This window comes from Pristis pectinata, chromosome 7 (assembly GCF_009764475.1).
Source record: "Pristis pectinata isolate sPriPec2 chromosome 7, sPriPec2.1.pri, whole genome shotgun sequence".
In the NCBI taxonomy this organism is placed as follows: Eukaryota; Metazoa; Chordata; class Chondrichthyes; order Rhinopristiformes; family Pristidae; genus Pristis; species Pristis pectinata.
In genome coordinates this window covers 37,233,963-37,239,962 of record NC_067411.1, presented here as the reverse complement: position 1 = coordinate 37,239,962, position 6,000 = coordinate 37,233,963, and the positions used below count along the sequence as shown (strand labels likewise).

General features: G+C 42.7%; 1 protein-coding gene across 3 annotated transcripts in view; it reads left to right on the top strand.

Annotated features, from left to right (window-relative positions):
- The window catches only part of zdhhc21 (zinc finger DHHC-type palmitoyltransferase 21), a 47,457-nt gene continuing 41,457 nt past the window's right edge, over positions 1 to 6,000 (top strand). Inside the window, exon 1 of one of the 3 annotated variants that reach the window (XM_052019948.1) lies at positions 1 to 410. The gene's annotated coding sequence lies outside the window, so the exon portion shown is untranslated. Of the gene's footprint in view, positions 411 to 452; positions 621 to 6,000 lie in introns of those variants that run through there. The other 2 variants (XM_052019950.1, XM_052019949.1) reach the window with 2 other exon arrangements.

Below are 6,000 nucleotides of genomic sequence, written 5' to 3'. Positions count from 1 at the left end.
GATTTTAAGTCGCCAGTGCACCTCGATCTGTTTGTGGGTGTGGGGTGACCCATGCTCCCTGTGCTGGGATGCCAGTGTTTGCGCCTCCTGCTGGTTCTTGTTTGGGCACCAGTCTGCAGCGACGAGCAGGAAGTGGTGATGTGCTGCTTGTCTCCGCAGTAGCTGGGCTGGGGGGGGGGAGACACGGCGCGCAAGTCTTCGCTGCATCTGGGCGCTGGTGTATGCGAGGTCGGGGCAGGTAGAGTGTGGGCACAAGGTGGTGGCGGCGGCTCCAGCGCGGAACGCCAGCCTGGATCAGGCTGCCACTCAACGCGCTGGGAGTGGAGCTTCCCTCCACACCGACCTGATCAATCAGTTCGGCCGCAACCTCGACAGACGGAAGCAGGAAATATTGCAGAGGCACGACAGCTGTGAGTGACAATACGAGCACTTGTACGTTGTCGTGCATTACATGAATTTTAGGTGCAATCTTCGGGCACGTTTGGCCGGCTCTTGGCAGCATTTCCCTTAGTGACTACGTCTGTGGTACATGGGAAGGTACTCGTATTGGAAATGCTCAGTTGGTCGGGCAGCAACTATGCAAAAGTGGAAGGGTTAATGCTTCGCCTCCTTGGTGTTGGGTAAACAAATCTGAGTTTAATTTTCTGTAATTGGTTGAAATTAGATAGGGCTGTTTTAATCTAACCTAGTTGGACGTTATTAATTGAGATAAAACAGTGCGGGTCGATTAATGCCTTGGATTAACTTCATGAACGGAGTCCTCCGGAGAGCCCACTCACTGAAGATGAAAGAATTGTTAGTAACGTTGCTAAACGTGGATGAGTTTCTGAGGGGATTTTGTTTTTGGGGGGAGAAAGATGCCAAGGGGCGAAGAATTCTCTCCAAGTTGCATTTATCTCTTCCACAAGCAAGTGCAATTCCCGCTGGCTCGAGCAAGTTCCAAACCAGTAGTGTAGAAACAGTCTGTGTCTGCATTTGAAGTGGGAAGCAAGATGTGAATTTAGTGTAAACGCTGCTATGCCAACATTTAAGTTGATACATATTTAGCATCGTGTTGTTTGTCAAGCAACCTGACGATAAAGGCTCCGAAGGCTGGTTTTCAGCTTTCCAACACCATGGGTTGGAGTTGGATTTGGATTCTGACTTGGTTGCACAGTATTTCTATTCGTCAGCTTCTAGGGCCTTCTCCGTCAATCAATTAAATCTGTACACAACTGCACTTATCAGTCATTGATCCCAACGCAATTTACGGAATTTTTCACATTGTGTAAGGTTAAATTCGGTCTTATTTTCCCAATAAGCAGATGCATGGATTGGGGCGCTGCAGTAATTTGAATCACTGAAGCATGCAGCACTCGGGCCATTTGGCCCATTTTGTCTATGCTATTTTTTAAAAAAAACTCATTTCAGTTTTCCCTTCTATTATATATCCAAGTGGAGTTTTTGGAAGTTAAATTGTTGGAAGTAGCCCATAGGCTGGGCAGCAAGGAAAGGGAGAAGGGCAAAAGGTGGTATTTTAGCTGGATGACCTGTCATGTATGAAAATAGGGTTTAGATCCAGAGTTAAAGGTTGGAGCTGGAAAAAAGAAGCAAGGTTTATGAATGAGTATGTAATGACCCTTTCCCAAACGTTCATTTTTAGGATAGCTGTGAGTGCCAATACAAGCTGTTGAATGTTTAGCTACAATTTTTGCAGTCACGTTTTTAAACGTCTGGTGACCTTATATGGGCAACGTTTCCCTTGGTCAATGTTCTACCTCTGCATGGGAAGATGCTCATACTTTGAATGCTTAACTGGTTGGGCAGCAACTAATCAGAGTGGAGCTGTCAATGTTTCTTTTCTTTAAGCCATTTCCAAATCTTACTGTGAGCATTTGTTTCCCACCAACTGCAGTATCTTGCTTTTAAAAGTTATTGAATGTGGGTTTAAGCACTTTCAGGCAGCATGTTCCAATTCATTGTTACTTTATCTCAAAAAATTTCTTGTCCCTCTGGAATTTTGCCAGTTATCTTAAACCTGTGTCCTGTGCTTGCAGATTCTTCTGAGATGGAACATTTTAATTTATTTTATTTTATCAAAATTCTTTGATACTGAACATCTCCATTAAATTGCTTCTAAACTTGCTCTGAGGATAACATCGCCCAGTGCCATTTCTAGCAGCTGTCCTCTGCACCACTCTAAAGCTGTTGCCTTGAATTGATTTTTTTCCCACCAGATTATCAAGTAATTTATGATTTAGCATGTAATCCTTGCTTTTGCACACTGCCTATTTTTACAGAGCGAAGGTTTCAAAATGATTTTTGATCTCCAACTTGTGCTGCTGCTTTTAAAATTTGTGTACTGTTATGAACCAGCAACAAAAGAGACAGTCATGTATGTCAGTCTATTTTATTAATAACTACTTATAATAACAAAAGTGAAAGTGTAAATGCTAGAAGTAAAAATGTTAAATCTTAAACATTAACCCCAAAACTAAACTCGTAGCACGTGTGTGTGCCAAACTCCAAGTCCAGGATTAGTTTTCAAAGTTCAGTTCAGCAAGCCATAAGGTGAAATATGAGCAAAGGCTTCTTCAAAACCACCGTTGACTGAAGACAAAATGTAGAGAGAAAATAGAGTAATTATGAAATCCAAATGTTCCACTTTGGAACCCAAATGACACTTCAGTGTTTACTCAACAGTGACCACTCCACTGTATCTGCCTCACCCCAAAAGGCCCTTGAATTGTGGCCATCCACACAAATACCTGTTTCCTTCTACAGGTCAACAACAACAGTGAACTCCACTGCTTTGTTCCAAAGTATCTGCCACCCTGAAAAGTATCGGAGATGTGGCCATCCACACAGATTGCCGTTTCCCTCTACAGGTTAATGACAAAGTGGATGTCACCAGATGACTCCAAAAATCCATACACAGTTACTGTTTTTCATCCATCGATAGAGACTAGCAGGTTGGGGGGTCTCTCTCTCTCTCTATCTCTCTCCTCTTATTTATAAAAAAAACTGATTCCAATTGACTGCTTCAAAATCGTCATTACATCCTTTATCTTCTGTTGTCATAACCATGCCCCACACACACACACACTACTCTATTTTAAAGGGACAATAGTAACCTAGTCCGTAACAGTACCTCTTTCCCCAACTCCCTCCTTCCAAGTGTCTCAGTTCCTATGCCTACTTTAACATTGTACCATTTAGGCAATACAAACTATCTTCACTTTTCCTGCCAGTATTGTCATCTGCTTAAGCAGACCCATAGAATTGAGGATGACTTGCTGCCAGGCAAGTACTGTGGTTAATGAGGTCTGTGCTATTTCACAAATAAGGCAGCAGATGTCTGATGGGAAGTTTGGGAGACACAAGAAATTCTGCAGGTGCTGGAATCTGCATACACACTGAGGAACTCAGCAAGTCAGACAGCATCTATGGAGGGAAATAAACAGTTAATGTTTTGGGCTGAGACCCTTCATCAGGACTGGAAAAGAAGAGGACCAAAGGCAGAATAAAGTAGGGGGAGGAGCACATGTAGGCAGGTGATAGTTGAGTTTGGGGGTGGGGGTGTGGAGAAGAGATGTAATAAACTGAGGTGATAGGTAGAAAAAGTAACGGGCTGAAGAAGGAATCTGGTAGGAGAGGGCAGTGGACCACAGAATAAAGGCTGGAAGAGAGGAGATGGGTTGGTAATCAAGGTGGGAGAAGGGAGCTACAGGAATAAGGGAAGACAAAGGTGGGGTGGGGGGGGGAGGGAGAGAAGAAAGAGGGGATGGGGTTACCAGAAGTTGGAGAAATTGATGTTGAGGCCATCAGGTTGGAGACTTCCAAGGTGGAATTTGAGGTGGTGTTGCTCCAACCTGCATTTGGGAGGTGGTGTGCTCCCTAGGTCATTTACGCTGGGCTTCCGTGTGCTCATGATTTTTAGGCGTAAACTTCTCTGTGCCATCCTGAATGCTCCTTTTCCACTCTGAGAGGTCTTGGAACTCCCAGGAGTCGGTGAGGATGTTGCACTGTTTTGGGAATCTGGTGTTATGCGGTCTGCACCCCTCACTTATCTTTACTCATCCTTCCTGACCTCATCAAGCCATTGGAGTGTTTATGGCATTGAATCAGATGCACCTGCTGCCCTCCTTTTTGATATTAGAACATTTCTCCTCCTGTTGCTGTACTCGAGAACACATTACTGTTCCTTGTTTCAGCTGGCAACACACCCAGGGATTACTTGCTGAACCTATTTTCAGCTGTCAATCTCCTTGCAGCTACCTTGAATTATTATCTTTTCAATCTATTGCGTTCTAAACAATCCTTTTTTCCCTCTTCTCTGAGCTGGTCCTATAAATAAATGAGGAAGTTCTGTTATGCAGTAGTCATGTCCAAATGTAAAACAAGAAAGCAATTTTGTTAAGTTCAGGAATTCTGACCTCTGTCCCACTTTGCATGGTTGCCCCTTTCCAGTTTCCACACCATTGATGACCCACCTTGTATCACTGCATAGGTGAGCATATGTAAAAACTGGATATTTTCATGCCAACCTTATTTGGCTGAGCTTGCATTGAAATGACTTTTTATTGTATCATGTCATCACTACATTATGAAAAATTGTTGTTTAACATCATAATCTGGCTACAGACATGGGACTCCCATTTGATTTCACAGTTCAGAGGTTTCACAGTTGCAAAGTTTCCTTTTTTACAAACAGCTTTAGATTTGCAGATTTTTTGCAGTAGTTTCAGTTCTGTTATATTCTCCGTGTTCAACAATTTCCCTTTTTAATTTTGGCCACTATTCAACAACACTTCTATATAAGTTACAGATGAGCATAAAATAAACACTAAAATGTTTGAGTCAAGGATTAGATTTCATATTTTAATTAATCCTGGCTGTGCACTAAGGGACACAATGCTTAATGTGGTCATCATCGCTGTTCTTGGCTTATTTGTTATAAACTTCAAGTGATTAATGTTCGCTAGATCATTGGTTTAGTCTCATTTATTAACAATACTATGGCATGAATCTGGCAACTTTTGGTTTGTATAATGCTGCAGATTTTAATGAAAAAAGTGCCCCCAAATCAATAATTTTTCCTTTTCACTTCTACTTGCATAGAACATTGAACAGTACAACACAGGGACAGCCCCTTTAGCCTTCCAAGTCTGGGCCAACTGTGATGCCAATCTCACTAATTCCATCTGCCTGCACGTGGTCTGTATCCCTCCATTACTTGAAAAACCCGATGATGCTGGAGGAACTCCAGGCTAGGCAGCATCTGTGGAGAAAAGCAGGTGGTCAATGTTTCGGGTCAGGACCCTCCTTTAGTCCTGAAGAAGGGTCCTGATCCGAAATGTTGACCACCTGCTTTTCTCCATGGATGCTGCTTGCTGAGTTCCTCCAGCATCATCGTGTTTTTCATCTCTATTCCAGCACCCGCAGTCCTTTGCTTCTCCCTCTATTACTTGTCTGTTCATGTTTGTTTAACTGACTCTTAAACATTTTCTTTTCCCACCACTTCCCCGGCAGTACATTCTAGACACCTATCACTTTTTTTAAAGAAAAACTTACTTTGCATATCTCCTTTAAACTTTTCCCCTCTCACCTTAAACCTATGCTCTCTAGTATTTGACATTTTCACAAGGGGGAGGAAGGACTCTGACTCTCTATCTCTCCTAATTTTATGTACTTCCATCAGGTCACCCTTCAATAACCAACACTCCAGAGAAAACTATCCAAATTTGTTCAGCCTCTGGTTGCTCTCTAATTCGGGCAAATCCTGGTGAATCTCTTCTGCATCCTCTCCAGTCCTGAAGTGTGGTGACCAGAACTGCACACAACACTCCAAAAGTGGCCACTGCCTATAATATTCTACTTTAAGTTTGGAATTAAATAGCATGGTATATTTTAAAGAACTGTGGCCATTGTAATAATGCTCAAGTTCACATTTGTGATAGAACATACATAGAACAGTGTAGCACACACAGGAAAAGGCCTTTCAGCCTATGATGTTGTGCT